Consider the following 22,530-nt stretch of genomic DNA (forward strand, 5'->3'; position numbering starts at 1 on the left):
GCGTTTTTCCCCCCCCCCCGGAAGGCCGTCCCGCCCCCATCGTCTCTCAGGACAGGGAGGGACAAAGCCCCATTCTGGGAACTACGTCACCTCCATAAGGAAGAGCATATTCTCCGCGCCCGCACCTTGATGGAGATGCGGAGGGAGGAGGGAGGAGGGAAGAGGGAGGAGGCACCTCCGGACGCTGCCGTGAGGAGGGGTCGGGTGCTGGGCAGCGGAGAGGGGCGAGGACGCGGCAAAGTGGTGACCGGGCTCCCCCCACAGCAGTCAGGCCGCGCCCGGCCCTCGGCCTGTTGAGCCAGAGAGGCCACACCTGCCAACTTCCCAAAAGGAGTCAAACCCAGACTTTTATGTGAAATCTTTCCATTTTTACACGTCAGAAGCGTCATGTTAAAACACAAAGAGAGCTCCTCAGCCGGCACGTAGGCCAAATCAGGCACGTGTGCAGTTAGGACGTCTCCACAGCCATCAGACCGTGAGTGCCCGCACGCCCATGTCCGGCCTTCCTGCACACCCACCATGTTCTAGAAGCTTCCGTGCCTGGCACGAAGATCTGCCCAGTAGGCCCGAGCCACCTGCCTGGCCGCCCAGCCATGGGCCCCAAGGCCGGAGGGCAGACACCCCAGAGCGCTAGGCGCGGCAGCCCCTGATCGGACGCTGGCTCTCCTCTTGGGAGGCCAGGCCTTTGGCCCTCACCCCTTCCGAGGCCGGAAATCTCCAGGCTTTGTGAGAGGAGAGAAGTTTCTGGGGACCGCATCCCTCCATCCGTGGTTCCAAACCCCAGAGAAAAAAGATTTGACCGCTTAATCCCAGAAGGCGGACATTTGTTATCCTTTAAATTATGCACAGGGGCCCCCGTCTTGCTGCGACTGAGTGAGGACACACAGTGAACATACGTGGGTGTGTTAGGAGGTGAAACAAATAAATGTTTACTTAATTTGTTAGCATTAAAAGAGCTTTCGTGCTCATATATATGGCATTACTAATACACATCTGGTGTTATTAATAACGTTATTCAAACCCTAAACACTTAATTTTTAAAGGCCTCGCTAACTCTCTCTCTTGTTGTGCTGCGATCTCAAGGCACAGTGATCTCGTAGAATGAGCTCCTTCACTAGTGAGAGTGTGGACAGACCCACATTTCGCGTAGCCTCAGTAACATCAGATGCGCTGGATGATTTCATCAGAGCGACTTAGGGCCCCCATGGTCTTTAATCTCATAATGTGTCTGACAGACCGTTTGGATTAGGACTAGAGGCGGGGCCTCCGTGTCTGGCCCTCTGCTTGTTTTCTAAATAGGATTTTATCCTCACACGGCCACACCTGTTCCTTACCTGTTCCTTAGATTTCCTTTGTGGCCGCTTTCATATAAAAGCAGAGTTGAGTAGTTGACACAGAAACCATGGGGCCCTCAAAGCCTAAAATATCCATCAACCGGGCCTTTCTAGAAAAAGTAATGGTTCTCAAACACAGGACGCCCCATCCCAGAACCACCAGGGGACTTTTTTGAGGATCCAGAGGCTAACTCCTCCTTTGGAAATCTGGCAGGCAGGGACCCAGTCTGTATTTTAATGAGCTCCTTGGGTCACTGTGATGGCCAAGAGCAGGTTTAGCACGAATCTAGAAAATGCTCTGGTCTCGTGGTGGATCCCGCTGACCGTGGCAATGGCCAGTGTGCACTCGGACCTTTGCGGCCGAGGCCCGAGTGTCCACACCACCCACTTGGAACGGCCTGCCTTCTCACTCCTCTGACACCTGAGCCCCGGCCCTTCCCAGTTTTCCAGGCTCAGAGCCCTGAGGTCCACACGGAGGCACCTGTAACCCTGTGTCAGCCCTGGGATCGGACTGGACGCCCCTACAGAGAGGGAAGGTGTGACAGACGTCTGGTGGGTTTTGTGATACACTTTTTAGTTCTACTTAAATCCTTACGGGAAAATTATTTCGATAAAAATACTTACTCAACAACGAAGGGAACAACGAAGAAGTCTGTGAAAACGAGGCCTCTCCCGGGGTGTTTGCTTTGGGAAGAGGGAGGAGAAGGAGGGGTGGTCCTAGGAGGCTGTCCGCGTCCTTTCCTCCGTCCAGGTGGAGGTTTACAGGGGGGGTTCGCTTTGTGAAAATCTATCAGACTGTATGCCTGTGACTTCTCAGCTTTTCTGCAGGGATTGTATGATTCCCTAAACATGTATATTTTTAAGCATTGGCTTTTGAGGGTGGACCCAGGTGACCCAGAGTCACCTTGAAAAGCTGACAAGATGGAACTTGAAACCTGTGTCCCGTTCCTGGGGGAGGCCCCTGCCGTGTGTGCGTCAGTACTTTCGTAAATCCTGTCGTTTTCTTCAGAATGACACAGTCACGTTGTTGGGGCGCCCGGGCGGCTCGGTCGGTTGAGCTTCTGACTTCGGCTCAGGTCATGATCTCGCGGTTCGTGGGTTCAAGTCCTACGTCGCGCTCCGTGCTGACAGCTCGGAGCCCGGAGCCTGCTTCGGATTCCGTGTCTCCCTCTCTCTCTGCCCCTCCCCCACTTATGCTCTCACTCTCTCTCTCTCTCAAAAATAAACATTAAAAATAAATTCAAAATAAAGTGTTGGCAAATGAGATATAAACATTTAAGTTATGTCAGAGTTTTTGTTAGAAAAACAAACAATTTCCACTTGGGTAGGGACCCCACTTCTTACTGGTGTCTGGGGTGCCCACTCCTAGCAAAGCACCTGTACGTGGGGAGGGGAAGGGCCTGTGGAGTGAACAGATGAACAGATGTGATTCTCCCCACGAGTCCAGGAACCACCAGCGTTTCTGCGACTTGGCCTTAAATACCTGCTTGCTCTGCATTACTGTCTCTTAAGCACGCCCCGTCCACAGGATGGACGTTTGCCGGGGGGCAGGGCTCACTTGTGTGCTAGAGACCCAGGCGCTGAGCAGCGAGCGTGGGGAGCACATGGCGAGCTGTGTATGCTGTTTACTGCAGAGTGGAAGGAAGGTCGTCAGGGCACGAGCTGACCGTATTTCTGTGGGACTCCCCTTCTGCGTTCGTTCACTTACATTCTCACGTTAGCATTGAGTGAACATTGAAGTGTTATCAGTCCTGATTATTTACCTTGGCATTGATGATGTCACTTGAAAGATTCTGAGGGTTAAATATTTACGGAGGCCTGATTTTGCATTAGGATAGGTTTGCACTCTGGGTCTCTACAACTTATGGAGTCAAGAGATGAGGTTCTTAGGAGTCATGCTTGCACACAAAAGAATAAGAACAAGAACAGAATAACGCTATTTGAGACTTATCGCCTATAAGGGGAAGGGGAGCGGGAGGGACCTTGTGTTGGCCCTGGCCGTCCGGAGAAACAGAACCCATAGGTTGTGTGCATACTGAGACCGATGCACCGGAAGGAACAGGCCCCACACTTTGTGCGGCTGGCATGTCTGAAATCTGCAGGGCGGGCGGCCGGCTGGAGGCTCGGGGAGGAGTGGATATCGCAGTTGAGTAGGAAGAAAGCCTGCTGGCAGAATCTCCTCTCCTTCGGGGCATCTCGGACTTTTTTCTGTTGTGACTTCAAGTGATTAGGCAAGGCCCACCGCATCGTGAAAGGCGATCTCCTTTACTGAAAGTCTACTCGTTTAAATACCAACTTTATCACTCAAGGGCCTTTAGGCACCGGTAGGTTGGTATTTGAGCAAGTATCTGGGTCCCGTGGGCTCTGTGGGGTCATTCCATGGCTTCGCTGATGGGCACCATTGGGGGAACCACCTCCCTCTTGAGAGAAGCAGGCAGTGGTGTTCTACGTGAGCCAATGCGACTAGATTTAATGGAATGAATCTTACCCGCTGGGTCGGGGGAGAGTGGCACTCGCCATTTGTTACTGTCCGCCCCGTAGTTTCTCCGTGGGGAGTAAGCAAGAAATTAGAAACATGCGCATGTCCTTCCTCCTCTGCCCTGCTTCCTCTTGGGACTCATGCACTCTGAGCCTCCCAAAGGAGGGTTGGCACCAAGGAGTGTCACCATGCCCCCAAGCGGTGACCCCGGTGACGCACACAGGAGAGACATGCCCCACGCGGGCTGGGCACCGTGCCTTGGGCCAGTGGAACCCAGCTGAGTGGGGATTTATTTTGACGTATTTCTTGGGCATCGTACATTCTGTCCCGATGAACTCAGACACAGGTTCCAGAAAAACACTGGGTTTGGACATGTTCCTGATGACCATTCCTGCCGCGTGACGTCCCGCTCTTGGACAGGCTTGGAAGCCGTCCATTTCCTTGTTTGGTTCTCTTGTCATGAACTTGTTGCACACACTTGTGTTTGCGAGTGAGCCCTGGATCCGCAGCCGTGGTTCCCGAGCGCGATGGGTTTGGGTGGTGAAGTCAGGTCCTCTGAGTCACACGGCAAGGGCGTTCGAGATGGTTTGTCACTCACTCTGGGTCCTAACCAGACCGCCTCAGCTCGGCTGTCCCCCCGCCCCGCCCCCCGACCCCGAACCAGGAGCTGCAGGAAAACAGGGTCCACTGTTGGACTTTGAGCCCCAACCCCTTCCCTTCCCCCCCGCCACCCCACACCGGCCTTTTTTCTGAACAGGGAAGAGGGGCCGTGTTTGTATCTCAGTCGGGCTAGCCTTGTGCAACGGGGGAAACCTTCCCCTCCACTCCGTGACTTCCTCGTGTCTGGGAAAAGTAATCGGCTTGCATCAGCCATTGGGTGTCCCTTCAGTCAAGCCCACAGTTGTAAGCAGAGCGCCCAGATTGGAACACGCGCCACAGGAACAGACCCCACAACAGAGCAGCCCTCACACTGTGACCGAGCAGGGCCCGGCCTGGTGAAGCTGCCTCCCGGGAGCTGGCGTTTCTAGCTTGTGCGGCCTCTTGTGAGGGCATCGCACTGGGCTTGGCTGGGCTGAGTTTGCTGTAAACTGAACCCCAAATCTTTATGCACACTAACCTCTTCAAACACCAGACTCTTCAAACAGTATCTTCAATTATTTAAAAGCAAAACAGAGTTTGTTGTGGTTTTTTTATGTTTATTTATTTTGAGGAAGAGAGACAGCGTGAGCAGAGGAGGAGCAGAGAGAGAGAACCCCAAGGAGGCTCTGGTGATGTCAGTCTGGACCCAACGCGGGGCTCAAACTCAGGAACCGGGAGATCATGACCTGAACCGAGATCGAGAGGAGGACACTTCACCGACTGAGCCACCCAGGCACCCTCATTAATGATCTTTTTTAAAAAATGGAAGTTTGGGGCTCCTGGGTGGCTCAGTCGATGAAGTGTCCGCCTCTCGATCTCGGCTCAGGTCCTGATCTTATGGTTCCTGAGTTTGAGCCCTGCATCAGGCTCTGCGCTAACCGTGCAGAGCCTGCTTGGGATTCTCTCTACTCCTCTCCCACTCATTCATTCATTCATTCTCTCTCTCAAAATAAATAAATAAACCTTTTTAAAAAATAGATTATTAATCGAAAATGCCAAACATATTCAAAAGTAGAGAGAACTTTTGAATCCCAACCCCTCCAGATCTCCCCCCACCAGCTTCTGTCCACCCACATGGGTTCTTTGCATCTGTCCCCAAAACAGCCTGTCTTCCTTGTAGAAGCAGCACAGGGCATCAGACTGGTCGTCATTTTCTGGGGGGCATCGCTGTGGGCACTGGCACAGGCCAGCGTGCCCCTGGCTCACATCTGGCATCGTCCCTAAGCATCGCCAGCTTGTAAGCTGATGTTTTAGCTGGTCTTAACGTGCGTGCTGTTGTCTTGGAGAGACTGACCCTGCCCTCCAGGGTGCGTGGACCTTCCAGGCAGGGGCTGGGGGCCAGGCTCACCCGGTGTCGCCCAGGGTGCGGGAGCAGCGAGTGTACCCAGTGTCCCCTGAGCCCGTGGTTCTCACATGGCTCCTCGTCGGCCTTCCACGCGTGAGGGGTGGAGCGAGGGTCTCAGCTGGGGGCCCTGCTCGCCTGCACGACTGGAAACCTGCCCTAACATCTGCCCAGTTGTTTAGCTCTTTAGCGCAGAATGCATTTTCATCCTAATGAATATTTGCATGGAGCTTTACTCTTAAAGCACATGCGTGTCTGACCGGAAGTGTTAGACCAATTTACAGATGAGAAAACGGAAGGGTTAGCGATGTTCCCACTGGTCACCACAGTGGAATCTGTTGGAGAAATTCCTGTTCCCCCTTTCTTCTTTCTTCACAGATCCACACGTTTACTCGGGATAAGCAATCTCCTCAACAAAAGGCTTGTTGCCCGGGCTCCCTTGCTGCTAGGTGTTACCACATGACTAAGTTCTGACCCAGTGCAAATACATGGAATTATTTGGGGGACTTCTGGAAATTTTTTTTTCTTTTTGCAAACTTTCCCTTCTGCCTCCCTCTCGGCTTTCTTCCTTCCTCCTTTTTCCTATGTGGAACACAGAAGTGATGGCTGGAGGTCCAGCAGCTACCTTGGGTCCACGAGGTGACCTTGAAGGTAGAAGCCACGGGTACACAGACCAGAGACATGACGAGTGTGTGTGCTGGGGGGTGGGGTGCCCCCAGGTGTGGCCTCACTCATCGGCTGCTGTCATACTCTGAGGTATGTGGCTACCTCCCTAGAAGTCAGGACACTCTGGAAAGTGACCACTTTGTACCCCTACTTCCACATGGGGGCAGTGGCTCCAAACACTGCCTCTCACGGGAAACGTGTAAGTTGGACCCAGAGAAAGAGAAGGGGTCCCCGTGCACATCACTCGGTTCCGCCTGCACCTCAGGGTGTGTCATCTTCTGAGCTATTCTGCTGGTGGCCGTGCAGCCACTTGGGCCGACTTGACACCTTCCCGTGTCTGCATCTTCCTACCAGCAACTCGAGCTCACGCTCCCCATGCCTCATGGGATGCCGTTTCAGTTGCCTTTATTCCTAAACCCAAAGGGCAAACGGGAAAGCATCGTCTCTGATCTTGGAGAGCTTCCCCCTTTGTCTGAATGCAGCAGCAGGACACAGAGTATCAGGAAAAATCTAGAAATTGCCATGTGCAATCTCCAGCTCATGTAAGTATCTCCACATGTTATTCTTAATTAATTATATTTTATTGAAGCAATTAGGAGACTGACAACCTCAGTTAAGTGATAACGAGAAGACCATGTCTTTTCACGTGCTACTGATCAGACGGGGTGGCCGGGCGTCCCAGGGGCTGGCACCGGGAAGGCACGGCATTGGGGGGGATGGGCAGACGGGTGGGCAGCCGTTCCCCGCCCCCCGCCAGCTGCCACCTGTTCGCGCACAGTGCCCCTCCCGCCAGGGAAAGGAGGCCCCTCGGCACATCCCTCGGCTTCCTTGTCTTTGTTTGAATTTCCAGAAACAGCGGCAACAGCTGCTCCAGTCCTGAACACCACGCTTCTCTGGGAAGTTGGGTTAATTTGTCTAATTTTACACCTTTCACTCTGCTCCCGGCGGTGGAGTGCTTTCGCGTCAGAGCGTCAGGTAGATTTCATGCTTCTTGCCTTCCCTGAAACTGCCCGTGGCGTTGAAAGCGGCCCACGCACCTGGCTCAGACCCGGGGCTGCGGGACTTAACTGGGATCGTGACGGCCGAGGGGGCATGGCGTTCCCGGCGTGGCTCAGCTGGTGGGACGGGGACCTCACGGCAGGGCCGGCGAGGGGACACGGCACCGTTTTCTTTCAGTCACACCTCCCCTGAATCGGAGTCATTTCTTGGGGATGATGCCAATTTCCCAGGGGCTCCCAGGATTTGGAGGTGAGATGGCTGTTTTGTTCTTTGTAGGATGAACATTGTTAAGAAGACCGTGCATTCTTTTGGATGATGTCAGTTACATCACCTTGCTGACTTTGGGGGGGGGGCCTCGAGATTACACTGAAAGCTGTCCATCACCCTGTCGTCTCGCCTCAGCCCTCCCACCCCTCGGAAGCCACAGCCGGCCTCCTCCCCGCCCGCCGGGGGCTGGCAATTCCCCGTGAGACACCATGCCGCATCCACACTGTGCCTGTGCTGGGAGACACTCTAGAAACTGCTCGTCCCCGTGGTACCGATGCTTCAGGCGTGGGGGCAGCCCCTGGTCTATGAGACGGACCCTGGTGCCCACATCCGACCTCGGGGCCGGGACTCCCCCACGCTGGTAAAGAACGGGAAACGATAGCCGCTCACGGAGTCCGTGTGGCAGGACCACACACGGTTCAGCCATGGCCCCAATCCCCCGCGTTCACATTGTTTAACTGGTCAGTATCCTCACGTCCGCACCGAGGGGGAAATAAAGCCGAGGCTGAAATGTGGATTTAATCCAAGGGTCTCTCCAACAGATCTTCTCTGTGATGAACATGAGGTTGCACTGCGAGCACTTGTCCCTCATCACTTAAACCGCACCCCCCCCCCCCCCCCCCCCCGGGCTTGCAGCAAATCTCCCAAATCCTCACCTGGAGAAAAAAAACACAGTGCACTTTGCCTCCAGGGCTCCAAGTTCTCGGGGAGGATCTTAGGTGGTTTGGTGTTTGGCAGTGTGGAGAGCACAGGAGACGGTTGGCTTGTGGATTCGTGCCGGGGCTGATCTGGGGGAACACACCCTTTGCTGTCAGAAGACGATGTATTGGGGGGGGCTGGGGACGTTGACAGGAGGGGGTGTCACTGTATGTTGAGGGGCCACCGCCAGCTTCTCTGACCGGGAGAAAAATTTGAGCTGAGGCTGGACAGCATCCAGGAGCCAGCCTGGAGGAGACAGCGACGGAATATTCCAGCAAAGGGGTGGGAAGGCGTGTTGAAGGCAGTGTTCACTCCAGCTGCTGTACGAAGATGCGGTCGAGCATCAGACGTTTACAGGGGCTGGAAGTGCCAGGTGAGGGAGCTGTCAGCTTTGGTTCCTGGTGAGCACCTGTCCCTGCCCCGCCCTGCCCCCTCCCTGCCCCGGCTGCGTTCTCACATGGGGGAAGGTAGGATCTTCCTCTGTTCTTAAGGGCGCGAATCCCATCATGGGGTCATGGGCCCCATGACCTCGTCTACTACTAATCATCTCCCAGAGGCCCCACCTGCATTACCATCACTGGGGTTCAGCAGGGCGGTTCTGTCCTCAGCCTCCAGGGTCAGATGTCCCCGCTCCCCCGGCCCCGGTTCCCCAGTAATATCCGGCTTCATCCTGGGGCCCCTGCCCTCTGCCTGGACACACCGTCCACGGTGCTCACTCCCAGAGGGGCGCCCCTCCCCGGCTCCCCGAGACCCTCGTGAACACGCCTACAACAAAAAGTAGTTGCCATCACCAGTTACTTCTCCCTCCTTCTAGAAGGTTCTTCCCCCCTTGTCTCACACAGCTGGCCCCGTTCCACTATTCAGTACTCCACCCTAACGGCAGCTCCCTCGAGAGGCCACCCCCTGTTGCGACCCTGCGATGGGAACGCCCGTCCCCTCCCCACGTGCACAGCTTCCTGTGCTCACCATTGGTGGCCTGTGTGGCGGGGCCCTTTCATCTGGTGGCCGGCGGACCCGCGAGGGCCCCGAATCCCAGCACCCGGACCCCAGCAGTTGGCCACTGTTCAGATACACCGTTTTCAGGGGGCTGGCGGTAGAATTTTAACTGAAGCACGGGGAGGCCATGGGGAAGGTGGGGAGCCACTGATCTCGTCTTCGTGGCTCGTGGACAGCGGTGGGCTGCACTTCATCCCTTTGCACAACTTTCTGTCTCTTCACAAAGCTAGACAGAAACTTCTTTCTGACGTTTCTCCGGAAACTCTGCCCCCGGGTATATTCCCAAGACACATGTCACAATAAAAATAATAAAAAAAATGTTCAGGAATGTTCTTCCTAGAAGCTTCAGGCTGACCTGCTCCACAAGGCAGCTTCCTGAGCCCACACGCCCGGGAAGATGGGTGAAGAGGGCCGCAGCTCGGCCCTGCAGGGTGACACATGGTGACAGTGGGAAGGAGCCAGCACGACATAGATGACAGTCACACACGTTCTGTTGAGCACGAGAAGCCGGACTGCAAAGGCTGCACGCCGCGTCATTCCATTTTCGTTTGCGTTTCTGTGAGGTTTGCGAACAGGCCAGACGAACACCGGTTTCTTACGGCCACTGTGGCAAATCAGCACACACTCAGTGCCCTAAACAGCGTAGGTGTATTCTCAGCAGGGTCATTTCCCCCAGGGGGGCTCTGGGGGAGAATCTGTCTCCTGGCTGTTCCCGGTTTCTGGAGGCGCCCACGCTGCTTGCTGTGGCCCCAGGTCGCTCTGTCCTCGGGTGCTGTCAGCGTGTGTCTGGCTCTTGTAGGCTTATTCACTTGAAGGCTCTGGAAACTGAGCAGTTCGGGAAGCTGCCGGTAATTTTGCCAAAAGGAAGGCAGCAACGTTTTCTAGATGCTCTTGCCTTCCAAGGCCCCGCGTGGGCTGGCACAGATACAGAGGCCTGCTCAGCAACCCCCCCCCACCACGCCCCCCGTTCCTGGGCTCGGAATTGCCTCCTAACCCCTGGAGCAGTGGTGAGGGCTCGCGGCCAGCAAGGCGGCGTCCCTGACCTTGAGCTTCTCCCTCATTTGGTACCAGAATCAGAACCGCCAAAGACGCATCAACACAGCTGGGCCTCGGAGACAGACACACTACGCCTCCCTAACACTCTTTAAATAACTACGACGTGAAAAGGGGTTTCCTCCTTCTCCAGAAGGAACTAAAATGTGTTCTTCATAGATAAACATTTCAGACCAGACCAACTCATCTGGATCAAATGTTACCTTTTTAAAGATGCAAATTGAAAATTAAACATCAAAACGCGAGGGTTCACTGGGGCCTCCAGGAGCGGCTTGGATGCTCTTTAGAGCTGGTGCATGGTTGGAAATCGGGCCCACAGTCCCTACCAACAGGCAGGGAATCTGACTCTGTATTGTTGTCTCACTTTGTGTGGTTTAGAATTATTTTAAAGAGGAAATAGGATAAGGACTATTAAGCATATCTTAAGCAGGTGGAAGCTGCTGTAAGTGAGAGAAGCAAGTCCCCAGGATCATTCCAGGAAGACGTGGGCAAGCCTTTAACCCTGCATCCTCACTGTCGCCCTGAAATGTCACTCATTTTTTAATATTCCCAGCGTGGAAACTTTGAAAGAGGCTCAGTCACAGCTACTAACAATATACCGTTTGGTGGCTGAGATTACTCAAAGTTTTAGAAATCTGATCGTCATACTTAACGTCGGGGGGCCTGCAGCGCCACGGGGCATCCTGGACCAGACCCGATAGTGAATGTAGTTTCACTTCTTTTCCCAGATGAGAGCTAATGAGCTCAGGGGAGGGAAGGGACTTGCCCGAGGGTGCACAGCTCAGGGTTCAGCAGGGATCCAAACCAGTCAAAGTCCTGAGAACAGCCAGCTGCACCTCAGGAGTGTTGGTTTTTATACTGAGACCAGACAGGCTGGAGCTGTAGGAAAGTCCAGTGACACTTTAATGCCTTTCCTGTAAGTTATTAAGGAAAAGAAGAATATCTTGTGATCCTGTATCCACTCACCCATCCATCCACTTGTCCATCCATTTTTCATCCATCCATCCACTCATCCATCCATCCCTCTGTCCATCCACTCATCCATCCATCCCTCTGTCCATCCACTCATCCATCCATCCCTCTGTCCATCCACTCATCCGTCCATCCATCTGTCCATCCACTCATCCGTCCATCCATCCATCCATCCATCCCTCCGTCCATCCACTCATCTGTCCATCCATCCATCCATCCATCCATCCATCCATCCATCTGTCCATCCACTCATCTGTCCATCCATCCATCCATCCATCCATCCATCCATCCATCCCTCCGTCCATCCACTCATCTGTCCATCCATCCATCCATCCATCCATCCATCCATCCACCCACCCACTCATCTATCCATCCATCCATCTGTCCATCCATCTGTCCTTCCACTCATCCATCCATCCCTCTGTCCATCCACTCATCCATCCATCCATCCATCCACCCACTCACCCGTCCATCCACTTGTCCATCCATTTTTCATCCATCCATCCACTCATCCATCCATCCCTCTGTCCATCCACTCATCTGTCCATCCATCCATCCATCCATCCATCCATCCATCCATCCACCCACTCATCTATCCATCCATCCGTCCGTCCATCCATCTGTCCATCCACTCATCTGTCCATCCATCCATCCATCCATCCATCCATCCATCCATCCACCCACTCATCTATCCATCCATCCATCCGTCCATCCATCTGTCCTTCCACTCATCCATCCATCCCTCTGTCCATCCACTCATCCATCCATCCATCCATCCATCCATCCATCCATCCATCCGTCCATCCATCTGTCCTTCCACTCATCTATCCATCCATCCATCCGTTCATCCATCCACCTGTTCATCCATCCACCTGTCCGTCCATCCATCAGCCACCCATCCATTCACCTACCCATTCACACACGCATGCGCTCACCTGTTCATTCACCCACTCATCCATATGTCCACCTACCTACCCACGCATGCATCCCTCCTTCCTAGATATTGGGGATTCCATGACCAACGAAGCTGATGAGGTCCCTGCTTTCATAGATCAGATATTCTTCTTCACCGTCCCACACTGTCATCAAAATGGGGAACCACGCTGTGTCCTCAGGAGTTCCCCGCCCCAAGCATCCGCCTTGGGGCCCGTCTAGGGGGTCTGATTTCAGAACCACATTAGTCACTCCCTCACACAAGGAAAAGCTGCGTTCTCAATGTAACAACCTCAGCAGAGACGGCGCCTGGATGACTGGCTGGCACAACCTCAAGTAAGACTTCCTTGTCTTTCTTGTATTACTTTTCAAGTGGGCAGCGTCCCACAGGGCCAGACAGCCGAGCATCAACATGGAGGCTCAGCCACCAGCTGGGCTGCACTGTGTCACCCACTTCAAAGACGCCACCACAGTCATGCCTTAGATGTGGCCCACCATATGCTCAGCAGCTACATTGAACAGCTCATTTCATTGAGCTCTGTCTGATACAGAGCAAGTTTGGAGCTCAAAAAAATAAAAATAAAGGGAGCAAATGTGTGCCAGAAAGGAAGGACTGTGTGTGCGTTGGGGGATGCGTGGGGGTGGAGATGTGTCGGCACCGTGGGCAGAGCGTGGCAGGCGGCCCGCTGGTGTGGACAGGCTGGACAGAAAAGCCTCAGGCCAGGCACCTGCTGGTGCCCGCAGGATGTGCGCCTGTCACCATGCTCACTCCTCAGCGTGGTCCTGTAGGGGGGCCACGATGGGGGCCACGCCACGTCTCAGCATGGGACCGTGAGTACTGAGCCGCCTCCTCTAGAAAGAGGTGAATGCAGTCTCCCCACCCTTAAAGCAGGGGTGCCTGGCTATGGCAGGCCCTTGAGAGCGATGAAGGATGCCTTTTGGCCACTGATACAATCTGCTGTCCCCTGCAGGCAGCAGCCATGTCCTCCTCTGGGACTGCCCGTGTCTGGTTCATTACTGAATCCTGGTAGGTAGATGAATGTCTGTCTCAGTCTAATCTACACCGAGACAGACCAAGGGGAATCTCAGTGAATGTTGCTGAGATCTGGGCCCCCAGACATGACCCAGGATGGCTGGAACTGGCTCCTGACTGCTGCCCGAGCCAACTGAGCGGTCTGCCCCCAGTGGCACCATCAGTCTTGGCGTGTGGGGGCTTGAGAGTGGCCTTGGAACTTGGCAAATGCTACAGATTAGTGTCCTTCCCAGAGAGCCGGTTTTCCGCGTTTACCGGCGCCCCACTGGCTTGGAATCCTGAAGTCTAGATTCCTTAGCACGGCATTCGAGGCCCCTCCTGTTTTCCCAACTCAGCTCAAAGTGGCTTCAGAACAAGAGAGAAGGCTGGGGTGGGGATTGACTGGCTCATATAACTGAAGTTTCCATGGCATGTCTTGGTAGAGATACGTCCAGGGACTGAGGACTGTGTCCTCGAACGAGGCTGGCTCCCTCTCCCGCCGCCTTATCAGCTCCGACAGGGTCCACGGAATCAGCAAACCCAGCAAAACAGCTTTTCTTAGCTAGGAGCTCTAGCAAGAGCTTTGGGTTGCATCTGGTTGGCTTAATCTACCTCTTCTTTTCCCCTTGAAGCAGTGGCTCTAAATGGAATGTTCTGTGGGACACCTGGGTGGCTCAGTTGGTTAAGCATCTGACTCTTGATTTCAGCTCAGGTCATGATCCTGGCGTTGTGGGATCAAGTCCCACATCAGGCTCCACACTGGGCATGGAACCTGCTTTGGATACTCTCTCTCCCTCTGCCCCTCCTGGCTGCTCACATACTATCTCTCTTAAGAAAAATAACAAGAAAAGAGAAGAAAATAAATAGAACATTCTGGTTGGTCAGGCCTGGGCCCTGTGACATCCTTTGAGCTGGAGGGGCAGAGGCAGCCCCCCCAAACCTCGGGAGCCAGGGCAGAGGGACGCTGGGGCCTGATCCCCAAGGACAGGACACGCGTGCTGGCAGTGCCCCTCTGCCTCTAAGAATGACTGCGTTGAACCCACCCCTTCTCGGTTCGGTGCTCCTGGCTGTTTGTCTGTACGTGACTTCCATGCAGGGTGCCCTCTGTGTCGACCATGGTTTTAAGCCATCATTCTCAAGCGCCTTCCCCCTCCTTCCTTTGCAGCTGACCCCCCTGCCCCTCCTGCCTGCCCTGCACCCCCACTGACAGCATCCTCCCCCCTGCCTCCCTTCTGCCAGGCTGCGGGCGACTGCGAAGTTGTTCAACCTGCCCCTCAGCTGCCAGCGCAGGCCGTGGTCCTGGGGCGAGGGGGTGAGCAAGAGAGGGAGCACAGCACCTGACCTCCGTGCCCCGGGGTGGGGAGCACCTGGGCTGGGAGGGGGCTGGCCTCTCCTCACTTTCTCAGCAACCTGGGTCTGTGGGCAGGCTGTGTCCTCACCTGGAGGTTGGGGACATAACAGCACCACGGCGGGGATCGGATGGAGGCTGCCCCACGCCCGCGTCACAGCAGAGCCCCCATCGTGGCTGTCACTGCCGTGATGTTGCGGCTCTCGTGCGATCATGGCCGGCACAGTCAGTGCTCCAGTCGTCACTGATTGAGCACGTCCCCGGCGCCAGGGCCTGTCTGCCACAGGTTCTCACCGAGGTCCCTCATTTGTGACAGGTGTTGTCCCTGGTCCCCACGTCCATGTGAGCGCCCCAGGTCCAAGTGGGTCTTCCCGGGAGCCCTTCCTGTGCTGTTGGGCTCCAGCTGGGAGATTTCTCGCGGTCAGAGGTCAAGGTAGGGGCAGGCCTTCTCCTGGGGCCTCTCTCCTTGGCTTGTGGACGGTATCTTCATGTGTTTGTCCCTCCGTCTCTGTCCTAATCTCTTGTGAAGGTGCCTGTCGGATCGGGTGACCTCGTTAAATGTACTCACCTCTCAAAAGATGCCGTCTCCACGTACAGCCACATCCTGAGGTCCTGGGGCCAGAAGTCTGACATGACGCTCCCCAGTGGCCGGCTTAATGCAGACATGTCACCTGCGCGTGAAGGCACCGCGCCCTGGGTGGCGGGGGGGGGGGGGGGCAGGCCCTGATGCCAGTGGGCCGTGGGCACGCCAGAGGCAGGGCCGGTGCGCTTCCCCCGCCCTCGGTCGGTGCAGGCTGCTCGGGCCGGGCCGTCTCTGGAGGGCGGCCAGCCTGCGGCTGCCTGTGTAGCCCGCGCTCCTGCAGAGGCCAGTCCTGCCGCGGGGCCAGCAGGCTGTAGCGAACGGAGCCCCACGGCATCCTTGTGCTTCTTCGTGGTCCTCCTGGCAGCGCTGTTGATGACGGTCCTTGCAAGCACGGGAGCGAGCGACAGAAGGGAGTGTCGGTTCCCAGGATTGGAATTCCGACCAGAGCCGCAGTCGGGTGGTTTCCCCAGCGGGAGAGGAATTTGAAGCCCTTCGGAAAGCCGGTTGCTGGCCTCCTGCTGAAGTCCACTCACCTCCTTGTGGAAATGAGGCTGGGCGGCCAGGCTGGACCCAACGCCCCATCAACGAAGGTCTCCCAGCAGGAGACCACGCCCATCGCACCTGCACCCAGTGCTCAGGTGTCTTCCAGCAGCCGAGACCAGGTGGGGACTGATGTCCTGTGTCCCTCCTCGAGCTCTGCCAGCTCAGCCAGGGAGAGGCTGGGCCCTCTGCCATCCACAAGTTTCAGGACTTCCATCTGGAAGTGGGGTCTACTCCAGGCCCCCAAATCCCCAGGCCAGTGGCATCCACATCTCCCCAGAAAGTGTTGGAGACACACGGTCAGCCCACCCCCAGACCGGCTGAATCAGAACCCTCGGGGCACGGAGGTGTGCGTCACGTAGGCCTGCAGAACTGTCCGATCAGGCGAGGGGCGCCTGGGCGGCTCGGTCAGTTGAGTGTCTGACTCTTGGTTTCAGCTGAGGTCGTGATCTCATGGCTTCATGGGTTCAAGCCCCACGTCGGGCTCTGTACTGACAGTGTGGAGCCTGCTTGGGATTCTCTCTCTCTACTTCTCTCTCTGCTCCTCCCCCCCCCTCGTGCTGTCTCTGTCTCTCTTAAATAAACTTAAAAAAAAAGGGGCGCCTGGGTGGCGCAGTCGGTTAAGCGTCCGACTTCAGCCAGGTCACGATCTCGCGGTCCGTGAGTTCGAGCCCCGCGTCAGGCTCTGGGCTGATGGCTCAGAGCCTGGAGCCTGTTTCCGATTCTGTGTCTCCCTCTCTCTCTGCCCCTCCCCCGTTCATGCTCTGTCTCTCTCTGTCCCAAAAATAAATAAACGTTGGGAAAAAAAAAAATTAAAAAAAAAAAAAAAATTAAAAAAAAAAAAACATTAGAAAAGGTATTAAGAAAAAGTTGAGGATGATTTTTAATGCGGTCAATGCACATGACATAGAATTTTCCATCTTAACCATTTTTCAGTGTAGGCTCTGTGGCACGGAGAACATTCACACTGTTGGGCAGCCGTCCCCACCGTCCATCTCCAGAACCTGTTCATCTTCCCAAGATGAAATTCTGTCCCCACGAAACACCAGTTCTCCCTCCCTCCCCCACCCCCACTGGCAGCCACCATCCGACCTTCTGTCCCTGTGAATGTGACGGCTCTAGGTCCCTTGTGTAAGCGGGCTCGCACAGTATTTGTTCTTTTGGGACTGGCTCACTTCCCTCAGAGTAGTGTCCTCAAGGTTCACCCCCGTGGTAGCAGCTGTCGGCACGCCCTTTCTTTTTCAGGCTGAATCTTACTCTACGCATGGTCAGACCCATTTATGTGATGCGGGGCGCCAGGCTGTTGTGAATAAGGCCGCACCGAACTTGGGAGAGCAGGTATTTCTCTGAGATTCTGTTTTCACTCTTTGGGATGTATACCAAGAAGTGGGATTGCCGGATCATACGGTCGTTCCATTTTAATCTTTTGAGGAACTGCCGTCCTGCTCTCTGTCGTGGCCGCAACAACTTGCATTCCCACCAGTGGGAACAGGGCTCCCTTCTCTCCACACCCTCCCCAGCATTAGTTACGTGCTGTCTTCTTCTTGATGGTCCTGTGACAGGGGTGAGATGGGATCTCGTCGTGGTTGTGATTTGCATTTCTGATGAGGGGCGGTGTGGAGCATATTTTCATATACCTGTTAGCCGCCTACATATCTTCCTTAGAAAAACATCGATTCAGACCCTCTGCCCGCCTTTTAATTTTTTTTTAAGTTTATTTACTTATTTTGAAAGGAAGAGAAAGCGAGCATGAGCAGGGGAGGGGCAGAGAGACAGGAAGAGCGAGAGCATCTCAAGCGGGCTCTGCACTGCCGGTGCACAGCCCGATGTGGGGCTTGAACCCATGACCTGTGAGGTCATGAGCTGAGCCAAAACCCGGAGTCAGACGCCTAACCAACTGAGCCACCCAGGCGCCCCCTTCCTCTGCCCATTTTTAAATTGGATTGTTTGTGGTTTTCTGCTATTGAGTTGCAGGAGTTCTTTACATATTTTGGATCTTAGCCCCTTATCAGATGGTTTGCAGATATTCTCTCCTATTCTGCATGTTGTCTTTTCATGTTGTTAATGGTTTCCTTTGCTGTGCAGAAGCTTTTTAGTGTGATGTGCTCCCACTTGCTTATTTGTTTAAGTTTATTTATTGGGGAAAGGGGCAGGAAGAGAGGGATAGAGAGAGAGAACCCGAAGCAGGCTCCGTGCCGTCCGCACAGAGCCCGATGCGGGGCTTGATCCCATGTACAGGGAGATCATGACCTGAGCCAAAATCAAGGGTTGGACACTTAACCGACTGAGCCCCCCACTTGTTCATTTTCGCTTTTGCTGACAAATCAAAAAATTTATTGCTAAAACTGATGTCAGAGAGCTTACCGTATGTGTTGACTTCTAGGAGTTTCATGTTTTCAAGTCTTATGTTCAAGTCTGTAATCTCCTTTGAGTTGATTTTTGTGGGTGGTGTAAGAGAGGGGACCAGGTTCATACTCTTGCATGAGGCCGTCCAGACTTGTCCACACCATGTGTTTGGGGTCCTTTTTGGTTTCATACAGACTTTAGGATTGCTTTTTCTAGTTCTGTGAACAATGCCATTGGGCTTTGAGAAGGATTGTACTGACCTGTGGATTGCTTTGGGCGGGCTGGACATTTTAACGGTCTTTATTCTTCCAGTCCAGGAGCATGGAGCATCTCTCCATTCGTGTGTGTCGCCTTCCATTTCTTTCACGGATACCTCGTGATTTTCGGCGCTTTTTTATTAGCAGCTGTTTTATTCATTTTGATGCAATCGTGAATGGGATAGTTTCCTCAATTTCTCTTTCTGATGGTTCGTTATCCGTATGTAGAAACACAACAGATATTTTTGCGCATTGATTTTGTATTCTGCAACTTGACTGGACTCGTTTATTCGAAGTTTTCTGATGGAGTCTTTAGTGTTTCCAGGTACAATTTCATGTCATGTGCTAACAGAGACAGTTTTACATCCTCTTTCCCGCTTTGGATGCCTGTTATTTCTTTCTCTTGCCTGCTTGCTCGGGCGAGGACTTGGGGCGCTGTGTGGAGGGGAATGGGGGGAGTGGGCACCTTGTCTCATTCCTGATCTTCGGGGAAAGCTCCCCGTCTGCCAGCGGCGAGCACGATGGTGGCTGTGGCCTCTATTGTGCTGAAGTGCGTCCTGTCTACACCCACTTCGTGGAGAGGTTTTATCATGAATGGATGTTGGACGGAAAGTTTACCGAGTGCCATTTTGGGGACTGGGGGCTTATGCTTTTTAATAAAAGGCAGTCTTTTTGAAGCGATAAAGTCTTTGGACAGTGTTTTCCTGACTCCCTGCCCTTGGGAAGCATTGGATGTCTGTACACAATCATAGGGGTGCATGTGGGGGGTGGTTGGCCCAGGTGTTGGATGGACATGACCGTGCACCCAAGGAGGGGCTGCTCTGGGGAGGTGTGTGCAAACACTCACTCAGAATACAGCAGGACCGGCCTGACCTTAGTTCTCGGTAAACAGCATGGCCCTCGGAGCTGACCAGGGGCCTTTCAGATGAGACCCAGATCCTGTGGCCTGTCTCCTTTATAGGAAAAGCCCTCTGTCAGGGGCCACACCGTCCAGGTATCCAAAGACACTAAGTCTCCTGTGTTCTCTCTCCACCTCCTCCCCTGCCTCCCTTCACCTCCTCCCCTGCCTCCCCCTCCCTCTATCTCCCTCCCTGTCTTTCACCCCTCCCCTTCCCCTGTCTTGCTATTCCCTCTCTCTCCCCCTCCCTCTTTATCTCTCTCCCTATCTCTCCCCCTTCTTCCCCCCTCCTCCTCTCCCCTCCCTCACTCCCCCTCCCTCTCTGTTTCTCTCCCCATCCCCTCTCCTCCTACCCCTCCCCTTTCTCCTCCCTCTCTCCCTCCCTCTCTGTCTCTACCTCTCCCCCCTCCCTCCCTCCCTCCCTCTCTCTGTACCTGCAAATCTGCTGAGGTTGTTTCTTCCACCTTGAGCCAGCTGTGGGGTGTGGGCCCCACGTCGAAGTGCCAGGTGCTACCTCTAAAAATATCGCCAGTGTGCACAGCACCTTCCGGTGCAAGGAGTCAGGCCAGCAGAACATTTTCCCTCCTGAGTTGATTATCATCAACAACTGTCAACACACCCCAGCCCATCTCCGGCTGGAGTGTGTTTATATATTGATAAGTAGCGCGGAGATTTGGGAGAACTCTCTAGCTGTTTGTGGCTCAGAATGACTGATCTGCAGACCCCAGTAAACAACCAGAGCTGCACAGGGAGGGCAGGGGCAGGACAGTGGCACCGGCATCCAGCTGACTGGGCCCCAGAGGCCAGACCCAGGTCGGGGGTGTTACCTTCCTGTGCACAGAGCTTCTGGTCAGCAGCCTGGCAGCCAGGCCGTCTTCACAGTCAAAACGTGTGGGGAAAGAACGCCGTCGATCCATTAGGTTTCCTGTCCGCACACGTCTGTCTGTTCGCGGGGCTGTACTTGGCTCTCAAGACGTGTGCAGAAGGGAGCCGCATCCGCTCACAGAGCACACGGAGAACTCACCTGCTTCTGCTGTTTTGCTGTGAAATAGTAAATGCTGATCAGGAAAATGAAGATGCCATTGGCTTCTTACTGACCGTTTGGTCTCGAGGCTTATCGTAGGCATCAGATTGAAGTGAACATCATGGTTCAAGTTTAAACCCTGGCATTTAAAATTTTTTTAACATTTATTTACTTTTGAGAGAGAGAGAGGCAGAGTGCAAGCAGGAGAGAGGCAGAGAGAGAGGGAGACACAGAATCTGAAACAGACTCTAGGCTCCAAGCTGTCGGCACAGAGCCCGACGTGGGGCTTGAACTCAAGAACCGTGAGATCATGACCTAAACCAAAGTCAGACGCTCAACGACTGAGCCCCCCAGGTACCCCCTGGCTTTTTTTTTTCTTTTTTAACTAGGAGAGGTTATTAGATGACCCCGGTCAGGTTCCCTGAACCTCTGATTTCCCGTCTATAAAGTGGGCCAAGAACAGCACGCGTGTGACAGCCAAGTGAGACCGTGTATGTGTGTGTCACTGGCCCCGTTGCTGTAAGGATGGGCCACCGGGGGCTCAGAGCAACCGAATGTGGTTCCCCACGGTCTGGGAGCCGGGAGGCTGGGGTCGTGGTGTCGGCAGGCTGGCTCCTTGTGCGGGTGGCGAGGGAGAGGCCGTGCTCTGCTCTCTGCCCCGCCAGCACCCTCAGTGTCCTAACGCCCCGTCTCTGCTCAGCCATCACGTGGCCTCTCTGTGGGTCGTGTGTGCCTCCTCCCTGTCTCTTCTCCTGTCCCTGGATCCAGGGCCCTATTTCATCAAGGGCCCATATCCTTACTTACATCTGCCAAGACCCTTTTAATGAACGAGGTCACGCTCACAGTCCCAGGGGACCTGTGTTTTGGGGGGAGCACCATTCAGTCCCCCGCAGTGGATCCACACTTTGTCGCCGGAGAAGGACCTCGCATGCAGCTTGGCGGGGCTGCTGGCCACAGCGAGGGCTCAGTACAGAAGTGCCTTGAGCTTGGACCACCGTCCCCCGTGGCAGGTACAGCCGAGGCCACCTTGTGCCCAGAGGGCAGCACATTGTGGGTCGGTTCTTGCCCTCACCTGTCGACTTCTGATTTCTCTTGTGCCCTGATGATGGCCTCCCCGACGGTCCTCGCTGGGGCCCTTAGGGCCTCCTGCCTCATAACTGGTACAACCTAGACTGGTCAGCGGTGCCTTGGAGCCCAAACCCGGGGGACGTGAAGACCCGGGGGCCGTTGAGATGAAGGGGAGATCCCAGACTGTGCGTCGGCGGATGGCTGTTCACCAGGCCCAGCACAGCGCTAAGGGAGGGGCACGCTCAGCCCAGGGATATTGACGGTTCCCAGCCACACACGTGTGGCCCTGCTGACCCCTGGGCTCCCCTCCTGCTGTCCTTGCTTCTGCTTCACTTGGGCCGTCCTGGCTGTCCCTCTCCTCCCGCGCCAAGGCTCACCCCTCTGGGCCCTTGCCATCCTGTTCCTTCTACGCATGAGCACTTTCTCTTTTCTGGCTGATTCAGCTGAAGGGTCACCCTGTGGAGGTCTGCCCAGCACCCTGTGCCTGACCGATGCCCTACTGTGTGTTCTCCACATGCGTGCCATCGTCGGGCTCTGAGTTACACGGCCACGGTGTCACCCATCCCCATGGTGAGGACATGACTGTCCATAGCTTCACGACAGGCACCCGTGCAGGAGGCACAGGCTGAAGGCTGTTGGCAAAGCCTGTGTATTCTCACATTCTAACCATGGCCCTCCGAGGGGGTGTCGGTGGGCCCCATTTTACCAGAGAGTGTAGACAGGTGAAGAGTTGTCCAGACCCACTGCTGGAGAGGAGGTTCCGGGCACTAACCCAGGAGTGTCTGACGCCCAGTCCAGGAGCACCAGCCTCGGCCAGCGCGGGTCACAGGAGTGCGGGCGGCCACGGGAATCCCGGTCTCTGAGAAAAAGCCTCCCTCTGCAGTCAGCCCCTCCCCCTGCACGGAGGACCCAGCAGGGCAGGGTCAGGACCAGGCCTGGTGGGGCTGGAGCTGAAAGGGGGTGAGAGCCAGAGGGGAGGCCGTGACTGTGTGCAGGTGCCCCCTCACTCTGGAGGCATGACGTCATCGCCAGAACTGTGGAATGAGAGGTCTCAGCAGGGAGAGGTGTCACCTCT

At 54.9% G+C, this 22,530-nt stretch overlaps 1 protein-coding gene and 1 long non-coding RNA gene across 3 annotated transcripts in view; both read left to right on the forward strand.

Moving 5' to 3' along the window:
* The window catches only part of CDH4 (cadherin 4), a 540,926-nt gene that overhangs the window by 110,005 nt on the left and 408,391 nt on the right, over positions 1-22,530 (forward strand). The window lies entirely within an intron of this gene.
* Positions 7,217-8,241, forward strand: LOC147582858 (uncharacterized). The gene is made up of 2 exons (XR_015249579.1): positions 7,217-7,435; positions 7,736-8,241. It is a non-coding gene; the product is annotated as an uncharacterized LOC147582858 (long non-coding RNA).

This window comes from Puma concolor, chromosome A3, assembly GCF_028749965.1.
Source record: "Puma concolor isolate L17-30 chromosome A3, mPumCon1.1.hap2, whole genome shotgun sequence".
Lineage (NCBI taxonomy): Eukaryota > Metazoa > Chordata > Mammalia > Carnivora > Felidae > Puma > Puma concolor.